The sequence below is a fragment of the Puma concolor genome, chromosome D4, assembly GCF_028749965.1.
Source record: "Puma concolor isolate L17-30 chromosome D4, mPumCon1.1.hap2, whole genome shotgun sequence".
Classification (NCBI taxonomy): Eukaryota; Metazoa; Chordata; class Mammalia; order Carnivora; family Felidae; genus Puma; species Puma concolor.
The window spans coordinates 69,143,774-69,168,412 of record NC_141679.1 but is presented as its reverse complement, the minus strand read 5'-3'; the positions used below and the strand labels follow the sequence as shown (position 1 = coordinate 69,168,412).

Sequence of the window (24,639 nt, the reverse complement as noted above, 5' to 3'; positions counted from 1 at the left end):
TGGTGGGGGGGGGGGGGCGAGGAGGGGTGCTTGAGAACCTCCTTTGCATCTTCAAGGACAAAGTCCATAGTTGGAATTTACTTCCTTTCTTCTCTCCCTTTCTTATTAGAGAATGAGTTTTATTTATTTTTATTTTTTTTAATGTTTATTTATTTATTGGGGGGGGGCAGAGAGAGAGGGAGAGAGAGAATACCAAGCAGGCTCCGTGCTCTCAGTGGGGCTCCATCTCACGAACCATGAGATCATGACCTGAGCCGAAATCAAGAGTCGGAAGCTTAACCGATTGAGCCACCCAGGCGCCCCTTAGAGAATGAATTTTATTTTATTTTTTCTCTTCTATTTATTTGTTTATTTTATGTTATTTTTTTCATTTATATCCAAGTTAGTTAGCATTTAGTGCAATAATGATTTCAGGAGTAGAATCCAGTGATTCATCCCCTACATATAACACCCAGTGCTCATCCCAGCAAGTGTCTTCCTTAATGCCCCTTGCCCATTTAGCCCATCCCCCCACCTCTAACCCCTCCAGCAACTCTGTTTGTTCTCTATATTTAAGAGTCTCTTATGTTTTGTCCCCCTCCCTGTTTTTATATTATTTTTGCTTCCCTTCCCTATGTTCATCTGTTTTGTATCTTAAATTCCACATATGAGTGAAGTCAAATGATATTTGTCTTTCTCTGACTAATTTCGCTTAGCATAATACACTCTAGTTCCATCCACGTTGTTGCAAATTACAAGATTTCAGAGAATGAATTTTATTTATTTATAAGTTTATTTATCTATTTTGAGAGAGAGACAGTGCAGGCGGGGAAGGGGCAGAGAGAGTGAGAGACAAAACCTGAAGCATGAAACCTGACATGGGGCTTGAGCTCACGAATCATAGATCATGACCTGAGCCAAGATCCAGAGTAGGACGCTTAACCGACTGAGCCACCCACGCACCCCAAGAATTAATTTTTTAAGAGCTATACATAATCTCTAACCCTAACAGAGAAATTCTTTTCACATATGTGTATTTCCCTCAAGTCCTTTTTCCATAAATGAACAGAGTTTTCACAGAATTGCAATCATAGGAGATACAGTATTTAGTGGATTTTTTCTTTTTCTTTTTTTTGCTTTGGCTATTGTGTCATAAACATTTTCCAAGCCACTCCAGATCGGCATGTTTTTTTAAATAATATTAATAATAGTTGGCATATATTGAGTGTCCATGATGTGCCAGCTGCTATTCAAACATTATCATGGCTTGTCTTGTTTCATCCTCACAATAATCTTATAAGATAGGTACTATTAGTATTTGCATTCTGCAGAAGAGAAGAGGAGACTGAAGCAGAGAGGCTAGGTAATTTGCCCGAGGTAACACAGCCAAGAAGTGACATTCTGTTTCCAGAGACGGAACTCTTACCATTATGCTTCACTATGTCAAGTGGAAGTTACTTCATCATTCTCTGGTTATTGGATATTCATCTGTATTTCTGGATATTTGTCTGTAAAATGGGGGCAATAATGGTACCTCCCTCGTAAGGTTGTTGTTTTTTGGATGAAGTGTGTGAAGTTAAAAAAAAAAAAAAAAAGTTCTATGTGAATAGTTAAGCAAAATGTGGTATAGACATACAATGGACTACTATGCAGTCTTACAAAGGAAAGGAATTCTGACGTGTCCTACACAGAAAAAACCTCCAAGACATTATGCTAAGTGAAACAAACCAGTCACAAAAAGACAAATACCATGGGATTCCATTTATATGATACTATAGGCTGATGTTTGTGTCTCTCCTAAATTCATATGTTGAAACTCAACCCCCAAATGTGATGGTGTTTGGAGGTGGGGCCTTTGGATTAGGTCATAAGGGTAGAGTCCTCATGAATGAGGGATTAATGCCCTTATAAAAGAGACCCCAGAGAGTTCCCTTGCCCCTTCCACCATGTGAGGACACAGGGAGAAGAGAGCCGTCCATAAGCCAGGAAGCAGGCCGTCTCTAGGTACCTAGTCTCCTGGCGTCTTGCTCTTGGACTGCCAACTTCCAGAACTATGAGACATGAATTTCTAGTGCTTATAAGCTCCCCAGTCTATGGTGTCACATTATAGTAGCTCAAATGAACCGAGACATAGCAGGTCCTCGGAAAGGTCAAAATCATCAAGACAGAAAGTAGAGCTGTGCTCACCAGGGCCTGGGGGAGGGAGGAGTGGGGAGCTATTGTTTAATGGATATAAGGTTTCTTTTTTTTTTTCAACGTTTTTTATTTATTTTTTGGGACAGAGAGAGAGACAGAGTATGAACGGGGGAGGGGCAGAGAGAGAAGGAGACACAGAATCGGAAACAGGCTCCAGGCTCCGAGCCATCCGCCCAGAGCCTGACGCGGGGCTCGAACTCACGGACCGCGAGATCGTGACCTGGCTGAAGTCGGACGCTTAACCGACTGCGCCACCCAGGCGCCCCTAATGGATATAAGGTTTCAATCTGCAGGATGGGAAGAGTCCTGGAGATGGACAGTGATGATAGTTGCACAACAATAGGAATGTACTTAATGCCACAGAACCGCACACTTAAACATGGTTGAGAGAGAAAAATTTGCATTATACAGTATAAAAATTAGGTGTAAGATATACGCACACACATATGACATGTGAAGAGAGGGGGTCTAGGAGAATATACACAAAGCTGTTGCCAGTGGTTGAGGAGAGAAGTGGAAATGCAGTGTAAAGGGGGAAAGTCATTTTCATTCCACGTGTTCCCATGGAGAACGTGCTAGAAATGGACGTTCAGACAAGGATTCCTTCTGTCTTCAACTATGTTGAGTGATTATCTCACTTGTTTTTGTACCTCCCTCCTGCACCAGTGCCTAGAAGGCCTACTTCTCTCTAGACTCCAGTGTGGAAATTTGTTTTAAGAATGTTTATTTATTGGCACAAAAACAGACACATAGACCAATGGAATAGAATAGAAACCCCAGAACTAGACCCACAAACGTATGGCCAACTACTCTTTGACAAAGCAGGAAAGAATATCCAATGGAAAAAAGACAGTCTCTTTAACAAATGGTGCTGGGAGAACTGGATAGCAACATGCAGAAGGTTGAAACTAGACCACTTTCTCACACCATTCACAAAAATAAACTCAAAATGGATAAAGGACCTGAATGTGAGACAGGAAACCATCAAAACCCTAGAGGAGAAAGCAGGAAAAGACCTCTCTGACCTCAGCCGTAGCAATCTCTTACTCGACACATCCCCAAAGGCAAGGGAATTAAAAGCAAAAATGAATTACTGGGACCTAATGAAGATAAAAAGCTTCTGCACAGCAAAGGAAACAACCAACAAAACTAAAAGGCAACCAACGGAATGGGAAAAGATATTTGCAAATGACATATCGGACAAAGGGCTAGTCTCCAAAATCTATAAAGAGCTCACCAAACTCCACACCCGAAAAACAAATAACCCACTGAAGAAATGGGCAGAAAACATGAATAGACACTTCTCTAAAGAAGACATCCGGATGGCCAACAGGCACATGAAAAGATGCTCAACGTCGCTCCTCATCAGGGAAATACAAATCAAAACCACACTCAGATATCACCTCACGCCAGTCAGAGTGGCCAAAATGAACAAATCAGGAGACTATAGATGCTGGAGAGGATGTGGAGAAACGGGAACCCTCTTGCACTGTTGGTGGGAATGCAAATTGGTACAGCCACTCTGGAAAACAGTGTGGAGGTTCCTCAGAAAATTAAAAATAGACCTACCCTATGACCCAGCAATAGCACTGCTAGGAATTTACCCAAGGGATACAGGAGTACTGATGCATAGGGGCACTTGTACCCCAATGTTTATAGCAACACTCTCAACAATAGCCAAAGTATGGAAAGAGCCTAAATGTCCATCAACTGATGAATGGATAAAGAAATTGTGGTTTATATACACAATGGAGTACTACAGGGCAATGAGAAAGAACGAAATATGGCCCTTTGTAGCAATGTGGATGGAACTGGAGAGTGTGATGCTAAGTGAAATAAGCCATACAGAGAAAGACAGATACCATATGGTTTCACTCTTATGTGGATCCTGAGAAACTTAACAGAAACCCATGGGGGAGGGGAAGGAAAAAAACAAAAACAAAAGGAGGTTAGAGTGGGAGAGAGCCAAAGCATAAGAGACTGTTAAAAACTGAGAACAAACTGAGGGTTGATGGGGGGTGGGAGGGAGGAGAGGGTGGGTGATGGGTATTGAGGAGGGCACCTTTTGGGATGAGCACTGGGTGTTGTATGGAAACCAATTTGACAATAAATTTCATATATTGAAAAAAAAAGAAAAAAAAACAAAAACAAAAACAAACAAAAAAATGTTTATTTATTTTGAGAGAGAGACAGAGTGCAAGAGCGAAGGGGGGGGGGCGGAGTGCAGAGAGAGAGGGAGAGAGAGAATCCCAAGCAGGCTCCACACTGTCAACACAGAGCCTGACATGGGGCTCGAACTCACAAACCCTGAGATTGTGACTTGAGCCAAAATCAAGGGTCTGACACTTAACTGACTGAGCCACCAACTGAGCCAACCAGGCACCCTTGGAAATTTATGATAAGGTTTTAAATTCGTACTGCAAGATAGACTTTTTTTTTTAATGTTTACATATTTACTTTTGAGAGAGAGAGAGCACAGGGGGGAAGGGACAGAGAGAGAGAGAGGGAGACACAGAACCCGAAGCAGGCTCCAGGCTCCGAGCTGTCAGCACAGAGCCCGATTGCGGGGCTCAAACTCATGAACCATGAGATCATGGCCTGAGCCAAAGTCGGCCTAAGCATGGCCTAAGCCAAATGCTTAACCAACTGAGCCAACCAGTCTCCCCTCATACTGCAAGATAAATTGCTACTTTTCAAATTGTGAACTTGCAACAGGAGAAGAGAGGATTTTGAATTTGAATTTGACTTGAAAAGTGGGTGGAGAAAGTGGCCACTCCTTCCTTCCTGTTCATTCCAGGCCTTTCTCTACTGGGCTCCTTTATTATTTTTTTTTAAGTTTATTTATTTATTTTGAGAGAGAAAGAGAGAGCATGAGCAGGAGAGGGGCAAGAGAGAGGGAGAGAGAGAGAATCCCAAGCAGCCTCCATGCTGTCAGCGCAGAGCTCGAATCCTTTATTTTGAAGGGTAGCTAAGACATGCTGAGGTCTTGTTGGGTGGGTTGGAGATGGAACACTCCATGTGTCATCTAATAACTACCAGTAGATGGTTGCTGAATGAAGGACAGAGAGCAGTAAGAGAAACTGAAGGAGCCAAGAGGTACTTGGCTTACTTCAAAGGAGCCAAGAGGTACACAGATCTCTGGTAATGGCAACCACACAATGCCATCTCATGGGGATTAAGGACGAGGGCATTATCTTGGCTGCCAGGGTGTAGTTGAGCCATTCCCTTCTATGTCATGATGGCGGTAGCAGGTGTGGGTAAAGTGTCATCCCCTATTATTGTGAGGAGGAATACGAAGGCTGAGGGGCTCTTGTCTTGGAGATGTTGGCTGATTTGTGGTGTTTTCTGCCTGGCAGTATACAACTGGCCTTAATACTAACACATCAAACATCAACCCAAAGTGGTAGCAATGACTTCAATCACCGTGTTTAGGTTCTTAAAAACTTTCCCACAAGGTCAGCCGTATCACCTGCAGGTCCCAGTGCAAAATGAAAATGTAAGACCCCTTGTTCAAAATAATATGAAGCATTTCAAGAAGGTGACATCAGAGGAGTAAGTCACACACTGGGGACCTCTAGGCAGGAGTCTCCGCATGACTTCTCAGCCTGGGAAGCCACTCTGCCATCCACATCAATACAGACTCACCCCCCATCTTTCTCTGACTCCCCCATCTCTCATTGTCCTATTCCTCCCACGTACTCTCCTTAAGCCACTTCCTCAACCCACTGTCCCCACCTCCGAGCTCTGACTCAGTTTTTGCATCTCGCAGACTCTGGAACCCTGTTTCACTAGTTGTTATAGGAAATGCTGCCCTACCTGTTTTCCAATCACTCCCATGGATTGGGATGAGGAGGGGGTGTGGAGGCTTGGTGTGCTCTAATTTCAGTTTGAGCTCTGCAGCTCGTTCCTTCTGAACCAGCCGAGGGCAACAGCCCTTACCACTGAAGCCATTAGCCTTCTTCCAAAGGGAACAGTCTCCTCTCATAGGATGAATACATATTTCTTCTAGGAGAAAAATATCAACCCTTTTCCTCATAACACCACAGCCCTAGCATTATTATGCTCAAAGAAGCTTCTTTATCCTGTTTTTACTACAGAGAGCCCCACATTAGCTGATTTCCTTTCTGACTGAGCTGTCTGGAAGTTTTCTTTTTCTTTTCTTTTCTTTTTCTTTTCTTTTCTTTTCTTTTCTTTTCTTTTCTTTTCTTTTTTCTTTTCTTTTCTTTTCCTTTTCTTTTCTTTGCTTCCTTTTCATTTGAGAGAGAGAGAGAGGGAGAGCGTACGAATGGGGGACAGGGGCAGAGGTAGAGAGAGAGAGAGAGAGAGAGACAGACATAGAGACAGAAAATCCCAAGCAGGCTCCACACTCAGCCCGGAGTCCGATGCAGGGCTCAATCCCATGACCCTAGGATCATGACCTGATCCCATAACCCTGGGATCAAGAGTCGGAGGCTCAAACAACTGAGCCACCCAGGAACCCCTGGAACTTTTCTAAATAGTTCCTCTCTGATTCTCCATTTTTTTTTTCTTTGATAGAAAGAGGAAGTTGAGTTTCTGTCATCCCACCACATTGCAATGGGCCAGAGAGAGCAAGGATGGTAAGCCTGATTCTTAGATGTTATCACTGGGTGGGTAGGAATGCATCTGTAATACTTGACAGAATCCTTACTTATAGTGTCGATTATTCCTGATCTGGGGATGTCATGTTACTGCCCCTTGTCCTTTGGTCACATTTACTTGCCTCCTATCTGGGGGAGCAGGGAACATCACTCTAAATTCTCTAAATTCATGCTGGTGGAGTAAGTGGGCCCATGATGTTGCTCCCAAATCCTCTACTTAGTTCTTGCCTGCTTGCTGATCTAGCCCTTCAAAAATATTTTGCCTCATTTCGCATTTCCCAAAGGCCCTCATCCTACAGAATTTTGTCTCCTACACAAACTTGTACACCAACTGAACACCCAACTTCTTCTCAAATCATCGTTGTATTTTTGCTTATTTTCCTTCTTCTCCTTGGGTTGTACTCAGAATCCCTTCCATCTCCTTCAAAACTCTGTTCCACAGACTCCCCTCCCTTTCTGTCTTTGATCTCCAATCCTTCTTCCGGGTATCTTGTTCCTGCACCTGAACCCACCAAATATCTCCCAGCCTGAAACAACTTTCCCTTCACCCCAACTTGCCCTTGGGTCATCATCACATCTCTTGCCTTTGCTTCACTGCCAAATAACTTGAGCAAATATCCCTCACACTTGGTCTCTACTTCCTCGCCTCCACACATCCTCAACCCACAGCAATCTGGTTTGCTCCCAACCTCTCCACTGAAACCACTCTGACAAAGGTCAATAGCCTCCTTTTGCCAAACCCAGTGGGTGCGTTCCAGTGCTTATCTCCCTTGGCCTCTCTGTGAGTCTCATGTTAATCACCCCATTCTTCACGAGGCTCACTTCTCTGGGTCTCCACACCTTCCTCTCAAGTTTTCCTCCTACCTTCTTGGCATCTCACTCTTTTTCCTGGTCATATCATCCTCAGTCTTGATGGTGGCAGAAAGAGAACACCAGTAATTAGAAGTAGGATGTGAAACTTGGGGCCCCAGTGATGCTGCTTTCTGGGAGCTACAGAGGATCTCACCAATTGTTAACCAAGAACTTGGCAAACCAGGACAGAGGTGCCTAAGGAGCTGAAGATTGTGTGTCCAGGTGCTCAAGCAAGTACAACAGGAAATTTGCATTGTCTTTCATCTCTTCAAACTGTCTTCCAAGTTCCCAGAATCCTTCCTATCAGGGTGGAGATATCCACAAAAGAGACACATGGCTCCACAACACTGAATAAATGAAAACAATCCAACCATCCAACACCGAGGATCGAGGGTGAAGAATGACTGATGTGTAGTCTCTCATTCATGCACCATAGGAATAGTATTCTAGCAACGCTTCCCCCCTCTGCTCTACATAGTCATTCCCATTGGCACACAAAGATGCTGTTACTCTTCCTGTCTTTGAAAAAGTAATATCATATCGTATTTGTCTTTCTACATCTGACTTATTTCTGACTTAACACAATGTCCTCAAGATCCATTCATACTGTCCAAAATGGCAGAATAATCTTCTTTCTCATGGCCGAATAGTATTCTGTGTGTGTGTGTGTGTGTGTGTGTGTGTGTATCTTATTTATCCATTCATCCATTAATAGACATTTAGGTTATTTCTATATCTTGGCTACTAAGAAAATGCTGCAATAAATGTGAGAGTTCAAATAATTTTTTGATATCTTGTTTTCATTTCCTTTGAATATATACACCCAGTAGTGGAATTGCTGGATCCTATGGTGGTTCTATTTTTAATTTCTTGAGGAACTTCCATACTGTTTTCCACTGTGACTGCACCACTTCACCTCCCCACCCACAGTGCCCAAGCCTTCCCTTTCCTCCACATCCTCACCAACACTTGTTATGTCTCACATTTTTTTAAAAAAATTTTTTTTTTCAACATTTATTTATTTTTGGGACAGAGACAGAGCATGAACGGGGGAGGGGCAGAGAGAGAGGGAGACACAGAATCGGAAACAGGCTCCAGGCTCTGAGCCATCAGCCCAGAGCCTGATGCGGGGCTCGAACTCACGGAGTGTGAGATCGTGACCTGGCTGAAGTCGGACGCTTAACCGACTGCGCCACCCAGGCGCCCCAATGTCTCACATTTTTGATGACAGCCATTCCACCATGCGTGAGGTGATATCTCATTGTGTTTTGATCTGCTACAATTTCTAGAGGAAACAAGGAACCAAACGGAGATGGTGTAATTATTAAAACTTAGAAGAGGGGCCCCATGGAGCTGGAACTCAGATCTCTGAGTCTTTTTTTGACTGGGCTGGTGTCCCTACGTCTGAGGTGGCTCATAAAGACTTGGGCTGAGACTCTGCCCTAACCAAAGGTGTGTTACCTCTCAGACTCCATTCTGTCACTTGTAATGGAGAAATAATGATGCTGACTCTGTAGGGCTGCTGAAAGGCTAAATCAGGCACCATAAGCAAAGCACTCCCTTCCCTAAAAGGGTAGGGCAACCAGCTGACTGAAGATCAATTTAGTTGTTCAATCTACAGGAATATGACTACACAACAAACAGCTTGGGAAATGTCAACCGTCACATTACTTGATTTCCCTATTTGCGGGGTCAAAGTGACAAAGCAGCAGGTATCCCGGCTGCCATTTATCCTGGGGCAAACGATGAAGTGGCTCTTGGTACCAGACAAAGCAGGGACTTTCTCTAGGGAACCTGACGGTGAGACACGGAGCAACCACGAAGAGGGTTCTCATGTCAAGTTATGGTTCCTTATTGGGTTCTGGCTAACTAGTCACATGCCTCCGTTCCATGAGAGCTAAGCCACTTCAGAAGAGTCAGCTAAGGGATCAAAATGCCAGTTTTTTTGCTGTAAAGCTGGACTGGAGGCTGTAATTTGGATCTGCTCACTCCTTCTCCCCTTCCACCCAGGTGAGCCTGAACCATGACCTTAACTGCAACTGTAACCACAATTCTAATCATAACCCTTTCCCCACCCGGCCTGAGACAACTGTCAGGCTCCAGGACAGGCCTGGCTACTGGGCCCACGAGGGAGAGGACAGCACTGTGTCCCGGTGCAGTCTGGAGGGAGAGCGAGCCAAGGAGGGCAGGGTGACTTCATTCTTGTCTACGAGATTGCCGTCTGTGGGGAGGAAGCTGGAAGGAGGAGGGTGCAGCCCCCTGACCCCTGGTCCGGAGAGGGACTGTGGCATCCTCCCTGACAGCACTCCCAGCCTTCTGTCCCCTCATCACTGTGGCTCCGCCAGAGCTGTGGGGCCTCCAGCCCCTAGGGGCGCAGGTCCCAAGGTGTATTCCAGGTTCAACCCCAAGCAACAAGCACAACAGCCACAGGACTGGCGCTGAGGACGGAGGGTGGGCACTCCTCCTAGGACGCAGGACAGGCTGGCCTGGGAGCACCGATGCCGTGGCATTGCAGGGTGGCCGGCAGGAAGTAGCCGTGTGTGTGCATGTCCGCGTGTGCACGTGCGTGCGAACTAGAAGAGTGCTGGCACTAAAGCACTGTCCCCTGGCACTCATTTCTGCAGCGGGTCCAGGCTCCCCGAGGGTGACATTAAAGGGAGAACACCCACCATCGTGAGGAACAGGAGGGTGAGCATCTGCGGCGGCAATCAGAAGACACGGCGCCTCAACCTACACTGAGAACTTGGAGGTGCTGCGGGGATCCAGAGGGGGAGGGCGATGGCAGGGGGCAGTGCTCACGGTGGCATGGTGGCCACCTTCAGCAGCCAGTCTTCCCTGTGGCCAGAGAGGCAGGCACAGGTGGGGCCCGGGGGTCAACACCACCCTTCTGGGCTTTTGGGATTTACCAGAGTAGGTAGGGGAAGGAGGGGGGCGGGGGAAGGACTCCTTTGTAAACAGTCTTAGAATCATCCCATTTGAATTTTAAAAGAAATCTGACCTTATTTGTAATGCCAGCTGTTACAGTGGTACATAGCAGGTGCTTAGTTTGTTTTGCTTATCTTTCACATTGAAATTCGATTTTTTTTCTGATTGCATAAATAATACATAACGATTTTTGATAATGAGGACTACAGTTTACCCTTGAACAATGCAGGTTTGAACTGCATGGGCACACTTATATGTGGATTTTTTTGATAAATACAGTACAGTACTGCAAATGTGTTTTCTCTTCCTCTCTTCCTTGTGATTTTTTTTTTAAGAGAGAGAGAGTGCACATGTGGGGGTGGGAAGAGAGAGAGAGAGAGAAAGAGAGAGAGAGAGAGAGAGAGAGAGAGAGAGAGAGAGAGAATCTTAAGCAGTCTCCACGCTTAGGTGGCGCTTGATCCCACAACCCTAGGATCATGACCTGAGCTGAAAATCAAGAGACGCTCAACCATTTGAGCCACCCAGGTGCCCCTCCTTGTGATTTTGTTAATAAGATTTTCTTCCCTCTCACTTCTTCATTGTATGAAGGCAGTATATGATACATACAATATACAAAATACATGTTAATCAACTGTTTATATTATTGGTAAGGCTTCCAGTCAACTGCAGGCTGTTAGTAGTTCATTTTGGGGGAGTCAAAAGTGAGATGTAGATTTTGACTGTGCAGGGTTTGGTGCCCCTTAACCCCTGTGTTGTTCAAGGGTCAAGTGTATTCATATAAATATCTGAACAAAAAGAGTCACCTAAAACGGCACCACCCTAAGCTAGTCACCATCAATGTGGGTTATCACCTTCTCTTGCACCTCCTTGTGCATTTATATACATACATGCGTATACATTTCACAAATTCATAAATGTATAAATTTCATAAATGAGAGGGCATTATTCACTTTTTTAATCAATCACCAACCTTCTGCTCTCATTCCCCGACCCTATCCGCACCCCGCAGTCAGCCTTTGTTCACAGTCTGGTACGAACCTGTGCTTTGCTGTTTGTAGCTATCTGCTATTGGTCTTTGTTTTGTCAAATGAGGCCACCGGTTTCCTCGCATCTGGCTTTTCTCGGTCAGCAGCACTCCTGGAAATCCCTCCAAGGTCACCCGAAAGGGCTCCAGCTCCTCTTCGATGGCTCCTGCATGGTCTGTGGCAAGTGACGTTAAGTTGGCATTTCTCCACCCACTTTCCCCAAGGAGTCTGACCCTCGCAGATGCAGAAGAAATCTGAACCCACGTGTGGTGCAGTGGGAGACCAGGAATCGCCCAGACTGAGGACTTACTCTCCTTAGTACCTGGTAAGCACAAACTCGGAAGATTATGGGGGAAAAGCCTTTTAAATAACAATGATGGGGATGCTGCTGCTGACAGTGACTAATAGTTGCATTTATTGGTTTTGACTTTCTTGCGGACTTTGTTTTTTTTTTTTCTAAGTTTACTTTTTCCATAAGTAACGCCTTCCCATGGTTCAAAATCCCCAAACGTACAAAGGGTACACAGTGAAAAGATCCCTTCACACTCCTGTCTCCCAGTTGCGTGGCTCCCCACCCCACAAAAATACCATTAGTGGGCACTTTCTACATTATTAAGAATTTTGATTTTCTTGGGGTGTCTGGGTGGCTCAGTCAGTTAAGCGTTCACTTCTGGATTTTGGCTCAGGTCACCATCACATGGTTTGTGAGTTCGAGCCCCACGTCAGGCTCTGCGCTGGCTGCATGGAGCCTGCTTGGGATTCTCTCTCCCTCTCTCTCTCTCTCTCTCAAAATAAATAAACGTTAAAAAAAAGAATTTAAATTTTCTTTATTCCATTTACTCATCCACCCAGAGTAAAGTAGGTAGTAGAACAGTTATCATTCTATGTTACAAATGAGGAAGCTGAGACTACAAGTTTCAGACATTAAGCACAACCTGGATGGGGACCCCCAGTCTATCAGACCCCAGGCCCACTGGGCCGGGTTTTCTTCTCATCGAATGAGCTCACGGTGTGGCTCCATGAAAGGAAGCCGATCATAAGTCCGGGTCTGGAGTGAGGGCTCATCTCTCCCACTGATTCATCACTTTAGCAGGCCTGGATTTTTCTCCTCCGAGTCTTCTTGTTTTTCTTTTTTTCCTACCACAAGAGCAGAGCTGACTCCCTGAGCAGTGGGATGTGACCAAGCCAAGGACTGTCCCACCTACGTTTTGCAGCATCTGGAGCTTCTGGAGAAAGCCGGTGCTTGTGCAGCTGGGCCCCTTGTGTCTTCTCTCTATCTGCCTGGTGTTTGCCCTGAGGGCTCAGGATAGAGGCCGTATGTTCCTGCATCTGTTTGCCTACCTCTGCCAAGAAGCCTTTCCCAATGCCCCTTGATAGTCCCCTGATGCTCAGTTGAGAAAGATCACCTAGGCTTTCATGGGCTTCTTCCATCTGATCCTCACAACAAGCTTATGAGACAGGCATGAGGAAACTGAGGCTCAGAGAGGCCAAGGGACCCCCTCAGGACTCCACAGCATGCAAGTGGCCCCATTAGGACTGAAACCAAAGTTTTCTCAGGCCAGTTCCCTGCTCGATCTACTGTACTGGCCACCTCTATGGACTGCCCATGCCCTTTGCTTCTGGCTCTGGTGCACAGGCAGTACTATATAGAGGTTAAGGTCATGGATTTGGGGATTAGCAGACTGGGGTCGGGGCCTGGCTTTGACACTTGCCAGCTCCATAGCTCAGGACGTGTTCCCAATTTCTCTAAACGTTGGCCAGCCAAAAAGCAGAGATGATTAAGATTTGACTCATAAGGTCCATGTGAGGCACAGCGAGAAAACGAGACCATGTACACAGCGCTCTCATCACAGGCCTTGGTTGGATGTGAGCAGTAAAGGCTTTCTCTGAGGATTTTAAAAACTGACTCATTAGCTCCAGTTCTCCTTCCTTGTGCTTGGCAGACAGAGGCCTACTCGCCAATCTTTGAGCACGGTGCAGTGTTTTGCACAGAATGGCTGATATTTTGAGCTGGAACTCAAAGGGTGATGAGTCAAAAAAACAAGGGAGAGGCTGCCAAGGCCAGTAGGTGTGAGGGTGCTGGCATTTTCTCAGAATGATGGCTCTTCCCATGTGCTTGGACCTCACAGGTGGCTGGAGGGGGTGTGGAGAGAGATAAGCCTGGAGAAGTAAAGAGGAACCAGACCCATACCAGGGGGGTAAAAAGGAGAAAAAAATTAGCTTGTGGCCTACTGGGTCCAGGATGGGGATCAAACCAGACCTCTACGTCTAAGACTATTTTATTTTAGGCAAGATGGAAAAGAAATAGAACTTCCCGGGGGCCCCCAGCTACCCCACAACTGATTGGCAAGAACAGAATTTTTGTTGTTGTTGGAAGAACTCATCTGTTTCTCTTCCCAATTGCAAGTTTCCTTATGGATCTTTCTGATTTCCCTAGATTTTCCGGTCTACTCTTCCCACTGCTAGGATAATTCCAGATAAAGATGATCTCTTCTGAATTTAGGAGTAGGAATACTTAGGAACATTCAGCTGTAAAATCACAAAGGTTTTGATTATTGAGGAGAAAGATCACACTAAAACAACCAAAAACAAGGAAACTAACCAAAAGCTGCCTCTGCTTGGTCTGTGTGTAACACGGCAATACAAATGTGTAAATTTCTTCCTAAAACCAGAGGAGGGAAATTCTCTAAAGTTTATATTGAACAAGAGATGGTATTTAGAACATAACAACAAAGTGCTCATGATTTTTTTTTTTTTTATTGTTTATTTTTGACAGAGAGAGCACGCACAGGGGAAGGGCAGAGAGAGAGAGAGGGAGACACAGGATCCCAAGCAGGCTCCAGGCTCTGAGCTGTCAGCACAGAACCGTGAGATCATGACCTGAACTGAAGTCGGACACTTAACCGACTCAGCCACCCAGCCGCTACCATGGTTTCTAATTTTACATATAGACCATGTCGACAGCACTTGCTTTGTTTTTGCCACGTTCATTAGGTTATTCTCATGCAGGTAAAAATATTCCTAAGCATAACCTAGTATCCCCAGGCCTTGCCAACCTGCAGGTGGTCTTGGGGTTATCCTGAAAATACAGTGTTTTTAGTCTATGCCTATGGCAGACAGAATAATGGTCCCCCCAAAGAGGTCCACCTCCCAATCCGCAGAACCTGTGACTATGTTAGGTTACACAGCAAATGGGAATTAAGGTTGGGGATGGAATTAAGATTGCCAATCACTGGTCAGAACATTAGGGGATAATCCAGGAAGGCCCAATGTAATCATGAGGGTCTTGATAAGAGGGAGACAGGAGTATCAGAGCTGAAGGATTTGTGAAAATGGAAACAGAGGCCTGAATAATGTGGCCACAAGCCAAGGCATTTGGGTGGCTTCTAGAAGATGGAAAAAGCAAGGAAAAAAGGATTCTCCTTTGCACTCTCCAGAAAGGAGTGCAGCTCTGTGACACCTTGAGTTTAGCCCCATGAGACCCTCTGACTTCCAGATCTGTATGATAATAAATCTTTGTTATTTTAAGCCACTGATTTTTCAGTGATTTGTCGCAGCAGAAATGGGAAACTAATATAATGCCCTTACTTGCTGATGCAGGAGCTGAGCCCTTTCCACCCACTGGGAGTCTCGTGCTTATTCTGGACAGACGATCCTGGGCTGACTCATGTAACTCACAAACACTTCCCCCACATTCTTCCACTCCAGCTCCTTCAGTGACCTGTGATGCCCACGTTGCCTTTGACCATGTTTTGTCACTGAGGCAGGGATCTCTTGGGAGCACCCAGGCCCACCCCCAGGGGATCATCTTATACGACACGGAGCATCACATGCTGGGGTTTCCAAAGTGGCACCGTCCCTGCCATCATCACTTTAAACTTCACCATTGTCCCTGAAGGAACCGGAAAGAGATTGCTTCCCACACCTCATGCTTCGCTGGGGCATCTGGTCTCAAGGGGCGGCTGTTCGTATCTCTGTACAACATGGGCAGCCTGAATCCCATCTCCTCTGGGGAAAGAGTGGGATCTATCCCATCCCCGCTCTCACCGACGACACTCTTGCTGTGACTTGTCGGGCTCCCTCAGCCAGATGCCCTTACGTACATGAACCCCCCTTCTCCCCAACATCCACTCTCGCCAGACATGCCAGATACATTTTCATCCCTGCTAAGCCACAGGGATGCCCTGCCAGGGCCACAGAAGAGCTTTAGAGTTTTACTTGCCCCATCCCGCTCCCTAAGCCATGTTTCTAGAATCTTCATTTCCTCAGCCACCATAGGGTTTGAGCACCTTGGCTGGCCAGTAGGGAAGAGCCACTGAAATGCTTTGCTCTGGAGAAGGCGGATCCCATCACTCCCTCTGCAGCTGGGCACACAGAGCATTGAGACCTCAGCATCTTACCCCCATGTGCCCTCAGAGACTTATTCGCCAAGCAGCCTTTTTTGGGGAGAGGTGAATGCGTGGCGGGAACTAAATATCATTGCCAGCCCCACCCCCTGCCATTATACCACTCCCCATTAACCTCACCTGCAAAGCTGTTCAACCCTCATCCCAGATGGGCCTCAGGAACAGGCAGGAGTGACCCTGGGCCCCATCCCAGCTCCAGTCTCTCTGGCGGGGCCCCAGGTGGCTGTTTTGGCTGATAGAGCAGTCCCAGGAAGAGGAGGGGTCCCCTGCAAGCTGGGCTCACCAATCAGACCCTGTCTCTGCAGCTGAGTCTCTTGTGGAGCTCATTTGCATAATTTGGTTCAATATTTACTGAGCCAACCTCATTTTCTGGGCTGTCTGCATGGCCGACAGCTGGGAAGGCTGCAATTACCGTATTACACGCGCGCAGGGAAGCCACGGAGAGCGCACACTGAGAGACGGCTTCCAAACAAATGGCCCTAGGGGAGTCCCCGCCCGTGGTCTACCCCATCCCTGCAGCTGGAAGGCTGCCTGGGCCACAGCTGCAAGCCAGGCTGCACCCAGGCACAGCTGACAACAACAGCAATGGCAGCAGTAACAGTAGGGCATACTTTCCCTTAAGCCAATCATCGGAGCTGGCTTCTGTTGGGTGCTTTGGTGTGATCATCGGGCTTTCTTCTCCAGATAGGATTTCTCACTAATCCCCACTGCAGTCTCAGGAGAGGGGCCATCAGCAAGGCCTGTTTCAGGCCACTGTGTGGCCAAATGGAGACCGATAGGCCAGGAAGAGGCTTCGCTTCAGACCCAGCTGGATTCAGGGTGTGAGTGATGTCATCGAGACTCATTTTTTCTCCAGTGAAGTGCACCCTCACACAGTTTCGGGGGGAACAGTCTGAGATCAACTGCCAGAGGCCTGAGGGTCACTCGGATTGGACAAGCAGGGAAAGTTGCCTCTCCAGGGCAGCCCCTCTGTGACACACAACGGAGCAAGGGAAGGTAGGGAAGGATCTGAGAGCAGACAGGCCAACAGTCATGGACTCTGCCCCTGGAACGTAGGTTCGTTTAAGGCAGGGGCCGCTGGTGTTTACTCCCCAGCATCTAGGAGTATCTGCACATGAGAGGCTTTCAAATAAATAGGCTGATTCCTGCTTCTGGATGGATGGAACATACTTGAGGCTTTGGGTAGACAGCCATTAAATGTGGATAAAAATAGCCAGCCCAGTTTGGTTGGGATGATTAAATGAGAAAATAGAAGTACACATGCCTAAAATTATAGGTCACACTTAATAGGGGCTCCATAAAGGAACGTAGACTTCATGAACTCATCCCTTTTCCAGCCATACTTGACCATGGTAATCAACCCAGACAGACAATAGTTGCCTGTGGATTACTTGTGTCCCCCAAGATAATAAAGTAGTTTTTAAAAATAATAACGCTAACCATTTTTAGCATACTTCGCCATTTACAATGCACCTTTACAATAATGATCTCATTTGAATCTCTCTAAACATCCATGGTAATCATATGATAATTAATGCTAGTTGAGAGCTCGTCCATGCCAGATACAGTCCTGGATGCTTTGTCTTTATTGATTCCCTTCATCTTCACAAGAGCCCTAAAAAGTAGGTGTTAGTCTCCCCATGTTACAGATGAGGAAACGGAGGCAATGGGAGGTTAAATAACATGATGGTGGTCACATAGCAGATAAACAGCAGAGACCAAAATCATCTGGCTTCCGCGTGCCTTCTTTTAACCACTAAGCAAGATGCTGTTCTCACTGGTTCCATGAGAAAACTGGACGTGGAATAATGCAAAAGTCTCACAAGTAACTGGAAAGTGGCAAAGGTGGGAACGGAGAGCAATAATCCGGATCTTTTCTGCGTTCCAGCCAGTAAAGCTTGGGCTCTCTCATTCCATAGTATATAGATCATGTGCTCAGAGAGCCACAGTTTTCAGTGGACAGCTGCCCGTGGGGCTTGGGACCCAGAGCGGACACACAGCAGGAATCAATGAGGCAGCTGAGTGGTGTGGGGGCAAGAACAGGAATCCCCTACTGAACTCTTTTCTTCACAGCAAACCTGCAGGGCCAGGGAACCTGGGTGGTGGGCAGGTCAGAGAGGAGAGGTAAGCTAGCGGGCAGGGCCAAGCCTGAAGACGCTCTGGGTGCCCCGAGACAGCACCCCGCCCCCAGACACACAGGAAAGCACCAGGAAATGTCTGATGGGCGAAATCAAAACAAGCACATTACTGAGTTGGACCCAGTGGGAGTTTTCTCCACATGCCAGCAGAGAGGAGACACAGAGAAAACAGTGAGCCAGTCGGCATGCCACATTCTGGGGCTGCCCACACACACCTGGGGCAGTGAATGGCACCCGAGGGCCTCCCAGCCACAGAAGCTTTTGGGAACGGCAGGCAGTGAGGCAGACAGGTCAAAAGTTTACACCTAAGAGTCTAAATCTGTGGGATGCTAAATGCAAGGTAGTGTCTTGGATTTGATCTTGGAACAGTAAAAGGATATCAGTGGAAAGCCACGTAAAGTCTGGTTTAGTTAATAGTAGCATAACCCAGCGTTATTTTCTCAGTTGTGGCAAATGTACCATGCTTGTGCAATATGTTAACAGCTGGGGACACTGGGCGAAGGGTGCACAGGGATCTCCGCATTACCTTTTCCTGAAAGTTTAAACTTCCCAAAGAATTTCATTAACATTTAAATGTTTACTTATTTTTGAGAGAGAGAGAGAGAGAGAGTACATAAGCAGGGGAGGGGAAGAGAGAGGGAGACAGAGGATCCGAAGCAGGCTCTGTGCTGACAGCAGAGAGCCCGATGTGGGGCTAGAACTCACAAACCGTGAGATTGTGACCTGAGCCTGAGGTCAGATGCTTAACCGACTGAACCCCCCAGGCGCCCCTTATTCAACTTTTTTTTTTTTTTTTTTACATCTCTAGATGGAATCTCAATTCTGTCACATGCTGTGCAACCCTAAGTCATTTAAGCACTCCGTGCCTCAGTTTCTTCATCTTGCACGCAAACATGGGGATAATGATGGTCCCTGCCTTTGAGTATGTATGACATTTAGCCTCATCTGACACTGTAAATACTCAATGACTGCTCTCCCGGGTTGTGGTAGACATGGGGACGGCTTCCAGAGCCCCCTTCATGGAAGCACTTGCCAGGGCAGCCCTGCCTGAGGTCATGCCCTTTCCAGAGCAGAGTGATGGGGCGAGGCGTGTGGTATAAAGACCCTGTCACTTCACCCAGATGCGGGATAGCTCTGCCCTGGGGAGGAGGTTCACTGCAGGCCTCCCCATGGGACGGCCCAGGCTGTGTCAGGCCTGGTCACAGTTGATTTCCCTTGCTCAATCCCTCACAGGCATTGATTTCCTGATCCACATCTTGCCCCCCAACCCTGAAACCCGTTTCGTTGTTTGCTTGTAAGAACCTTACCTGCAGCAGTTGGTGCTTGCTGGGAGTGGTCCAAGAAAGCAGGTGGTTCGATGGGGGCTTGGGAGCTGTGCTAATCCCTCTCGGCTGGCAAGGAGGACCCCATCACTGGCGGGGGTGAAGCACAGGCAGGTCCTGGTGCAAGGTGGCTTCCAACTGTTAAAACTTGTCCCAGTGCTGAACTGGATGGTGCACCTGCAGGTGGAGTGTGTTAGCAGGCAGTGAGTGCATCAGGCATTTGAGACTTGGGGGTCAGTGGGGGGAGTAATAGTGGCTCTAAAGATCACAATATTAGATGGTCATGGTAAGCACTATGGAGGCTCCTACAGAAAGATAATGAACAGCCGAGGCATAGAAGCAGGTAACAGAAAGCTAGAAATGGAAGCCACAGGGCCTCTTTAATTGCATCCAAGGAAACTTCCATACTCCACAGAAGGAAAGGGGAATGAATTCAAGACAAGCCTGAAATAGTCTCAGTGTCCAAACTTCAAAGGCAGTTGACTACCCAACCAAAGCAAGTCTGTTAGGCCAAGGCCAAGCTCAAGGCTTGGGATCCCGGCAATGGGATAGGGACATCGGGGTGGATGCCGCTGAATGTTTCAATTTCCCAGACTCCTCTGAACCTTCTGAACCAGAAGCATGGTCCAGTCTTCGCCTCCCCTCAAGACAATATGGAGGCCTCTACCTGCAAAGCAACATGTACTTCCCTACCCGCAGGGCCCACCTCAACCTCCTCTTCCCCGTTTGGAATCTTCTTTAAGAAATCCTTACCTTCCCTGAGGCTAAAAGAATGTTGTATTCCTTTCCACTCCCTGCTCCCCCCTCCCTCAAATCAATACAGCTTTTATTGTGTCTTTAAAATATCACAAATAAGTCTGAAAAATCATCCGGCATCTTGCTGTTTTTGTAGCGGAACAACTTAGATCTTATTCATTAGCCTCCTGCACCATTCGTTTCTCAGAAACATAGATATCATCCAAAACGTTTCTGATATTCTTGTTTCAACTGTTGTGACTTATTGAGTCAAAACAGCTGAGTGTGATACAAGTTCAACATCATTTCCCTCAATCAACTCCTCTTACTGGGCTTGGGATACTGAATGAGAAACACCTGGCCTCATCCAAACCCTAGATATTTTGGATTTCTGCAAGAGAACCATTCTGCTGAATAACAACGTTGATGGGGAAGTGAGCGTTCACAGACCTCATTTTGTAATGGAAGCCTAGCGTAATGCCCTTGACCATGTTCTGTACGTGACTACAGATGGTGCAAATGGTAGCCAGTTCTTTTGTTTCCCCACCACTTGTCAACTCGGAGCCTCTTCTTTTTCTTTCTGGGGAGAGTGAGTTCTATATTGATGTGATTTCAGTCCCTCTGCAGGGTTCCTCTGGGGCCCTTCCCAATAACAGTGTGTCCCTTCAGAGTGATGTTGACATTCTCTGCAACGTCAACAGTCTGATTGCTGAGAATGGTCTTCATTCTTCATCTCTTGCAGTAGATGTGGCAAAGAGAGCTGTTCATATTCCTTTTATTAGTTTTTTCCCAGCATCCAAAATCTTATTTATTTATTTATTTATTTATTTATTTATTTATTTATTTATTTACTTTTTTACTTTAGAGAAAGAGTGCAAGCATGGGAGAGGGGCAGAGGGAGAGAGAAGGAGAAAGAATCCCAAGCAGGCTCCACACCCAGCACGAAGCCTGATGTAGGTCTCAATCCCATGACCCTTGGATCATGACCTGAGCGGAAATCAAGAATTGGACACTCAACCGACTGAGCCACCCCCAAATCTTTACAATAACAAGGCAGGATCTGAAGTTAGTTTCTGTAGTGATGGTGGACCAGATGGCCTCTGGTGCACGTGGACCTCCAGCCCTTGCAGCACTGATAGGGTTTGGTGGGGCTGCGTGTGGTTCACAGGGCCTTGTTGATATGCCTGTACACCTCTGGGCCTTTTTGAGGATCAGAGAACAAGATGGGGCCACAGCCCTGGAAGCAGTCCAGTGCCAACTTGTTGAAGGTGAAAATCTTGCTCCTGGCCCTGAGGATATGGCTCACGTGCAGTGTGCACACCTTCCATTTGGGGGCCACCTGGATGCACATGTCATCTGTTACGGTCTCTACCAGCACAGCTGTTTTGTCCTCCTGGCAGAAAGCTTCATCTTCTTGGTCATCGAGGAAAGGGACAGAGGCCACCAATTGGTGCAACTCATGAACAACCTCTTTAGCAAAAGTTGGTTGAAGGTAGAGCTGTTTGTCCAGCCAGAGATCTGTACAGATTTACCAACAGTCTTAGGTGGATGTCCTGACTCTTGGGCTCCTTGTGCCAAATGTTTCGGTCCTTCTTGTGGTGCAGGTGACCTCCCATGATGGTGCCTCCTTCTCAACCAGGTCCGTAAAGAACTTTTATAAGTCTGTACAGTTTTACCTTTCACATTTAGGTCTTTAGCCAACTGAAGATAACTTAAGACACACACACATAAAAAGGTGATTTTATTTTTGTCTGGTTAGAAGCCAATTTCCCCCAACCCTATTTATTAAAGATTCCATCCTTTTCCTCTGATCTTTTAAAAAATTTTTTATTTTAATATTTTATTTTTGGGAGAGAGCGAGAGTAAGTGCACCAGCAGGGGAGAGGGTCAGAGGGAGAGAAAGAGAAAGAGAGAATCCCAAACCCCAGTGCAGGGTTCGATTCTATGACCCTGGGATCATGACCTGAGCAGAAATCAAGAGCTGAAAGTTCAACCAACTGAGCCACCCAGGTGCCCCTCCATTGATTCTCGATGTCACTTCTTTCATATGTCAAACTCTAAAGTATTCCTAGATCTGTTTCAGGATGTTATGTTTTCTTCCATTTTTCTGCCTTGTCTTGTGCCTGCTTCTTTACTATGCCTTTGTAATACATCTTAATAACTGGCGAGTAAGGTAAGTGTAAATGATAACTATTATCATTACAGATGAGGACACTCAAGCTCAGAAAATTTAAGTGTGTTTGTCCAAGATCACACAGCCAAACCAGAATTTGAACCCAAGTCTGCATTATTTAAAAGACTGGGCTCTTTCACTCCACCAGGCTATCCTCAGAGTTGTCTCTTTCCCGAGAAAAGGTTGGGAGGGTATTTTGATTGCTTTGGCTTCGTTCGTCCAGCATCAAAGGAGGTCATGTTCTTCCCAGGAGGAACTGACATTTCTTTTTGGCTCCTGGAACTGAGGGAGAAGCCACATTATCTGCCACTGTTGCCTTATCCTTGGGAGCACCCAGTACGGTAGAGAGAGCCAGCCTTGCGCTCAGGGCCCAGAGAAACAGCCCTCTGGTTAGTGGGCTTCATGCTTCCTGTATGGTGGCTGCAAACACCATATGAGAAACCACGTAATTATCTTTCTCTTTTTGAAAATAGATCTGACCGTATCTGTCTCCGTTGCTTAAAACAAAATAAAGAAATGACACTACACACCCGCCCCCCAACCAGCCACCAAGAAAAAACAAAACCTGCAGTGGGTTCACAGTGAAGCAATAGGCTGAAGACTGTTGTTGTTTGTGTTTCTTGAGTCAAGAAATCTCTTTTTTTCCCTGTAATACAATCATATGCAGAAGCCCCAATAAAGTGTAGCTTTATTAACATGTAGCTTTTAAAGTCTAAGTGTAGATCTGTTCAGTTTCCTTCTGTGCCTGGCACCCAGTAGGTGTTCAGTAAATACTTACGGATTTCATGATGTACACTTGGGAGCCTGCCCATTGAACCCATTTGACACCCACTGCCCTTGAGGTCAAGTGTGAGCCTCCATTATGGCACTTAAGAGCCTAAACTTGGCCTAGTCCTAACTTCACCTCCCACCTCTTAGACTGAGGCTCAAGCCACACTAACCATCTCATCATTCCCAAATTTTCCTGGTCCTTTCTTGCACCTGTGCCTTTGCAAGAGGTAGTCTCTCAGTCGGGATTGTCTTTTCCTCCCATCCCCTGCTGTGTGAACCACCAAACCTTTGTAGCCCAGCTCATATATCCCCTGCTCCAGGAAGCCTCCATTGATTTCTTGCCAACTACCTTGTATGCCCCACCTTTATGCTGATTATGCACCTGCTATCAGACTTGTCCTGGCCTCGTAAAGCTCTGTCACAGAACTCTTTGAGGAAGGGCTTGGGCCCTTAGTCTTCATCCTCAGTCTAGTACTTGGTCTGGCTCTTAGTGCTCAATAAATATTATGTGAATAAATGAATGAAGAAGTGAATCAATACATGAATATGGAGACACCAGGCAACCCGTTGGAGGTCTGTCATTGAAGGATCTAGCCCAGGACAGCCCTCCCAGATGGACCAGCAATGGTAAACACCTAGCAATGTGTGTCAAGCCCCAAGAAGGTGGCTGTATCTATGTCATAGGCTGGAAGAGGTAGGAATCTATGAGGCTGGGTTCTGACCATCTATAGCTTATAAGTGGGAGCCAATCAAGAGTCCGTTCTTGGAGAGGTAGGAGCCTCTTCCTGCCCAAGGAGTCCTCTCTTCCAGCACCCACCCTTCCCTCTCTGTTCCCTCCCTAAGACCCGGGCCTTAAGAAACTGTTCCTACCTCCATAGCCTGTGGACAGCCCTGGGGAAGAGGCCCTTCCACATCCTAAGTCCCAAGTTTCCTTTGGAATCTTGCAGTTGGCTCTTCATGGGCAGATGCCAATGGCCCTCGTCATCTCGGAGAACTTGCCTGAGTCTCCTTCCCAGATGGTGATCCTTTTGGAGGTCTTGGGTCCTGCCTCATTAATCATTTTCTCTGCTGGCCCATGGAGGTGCCTAGTGCTGGGCTTTGTCTTAGAGGCTCAATGAATATTAAATACCCAGCAGATCTGTGGGAACAGAAAGGTCACCAAAACCATCAACAAGCTCTAGCCTGGTCTGGAGCAGGGGCAGAGCCATGAAGAATTCTGCTCTAAGGGGAGGCATGGTAAACAGACAGTGACAGTGTGGTCAGCTATATACATGGATATGCTTTCAGTAAGCAACAACTGCACGCCAGACACTAGTTGCTATCATACATGGTAAGGTCTTGCTTATAGGATTGTGGAAGAGCAAGTATAAAGATCCCCATTTTTTGGATGAAAGACCTAAATGTGAGACAGGAAACCATCAAAACCCTAGAGGAGAAAGCAGGCAACAACCTCTTTGACCTCGGCCGTGGCAATTTCTTGCTCGACACATCCCCAAAG

At 46.5% G+C, this 24,639-nt stretch overlaps 1 long non-coding RNA gene and 1 pseudogene across 2 annotated transcripts in view; one reads left to right on the top strand and one right to left on the bottom strand.

The window, feature by feature from the left end:
• Positions 1-17,461, top strand: part of LOC147574975 (uncharacterized) — a 22,608-nt gene extending 5,147 nt beyond the window's left edge. The window contains exons 3-6 of the long non-coding RNA XR_015242924.1: positions 6,712-6,773; positions 10,271-10,395; positions 11,821-11,921; positions 15,197-17,461. This is a non-coding gene — a long non-coding RNA (uncharacterized LOC147574975). The remainder of the gene's footprint in view (positions 1-6,711; positions 6,774-10,270; positions 10,396-11,820; positions 11,922-15,196) is intronic.
• Positions 12,409-24,639, bottom strand: part of LOC147574974 (large ribosomal subunit protein uL6 pseudogene) — a 21,743-nt pseudogene continuing 9,512 nt past the window's right edge. The window contains exon 2 of the transcript XR_015242923.1: positions 12,409-24,279. The product of XR_015242923.1 is annotated as a large ribosomal subunit protein uL6 pseudogene (transcript). The remainder of the gene's footprint in view (positions 24,280-24,639) is intronic.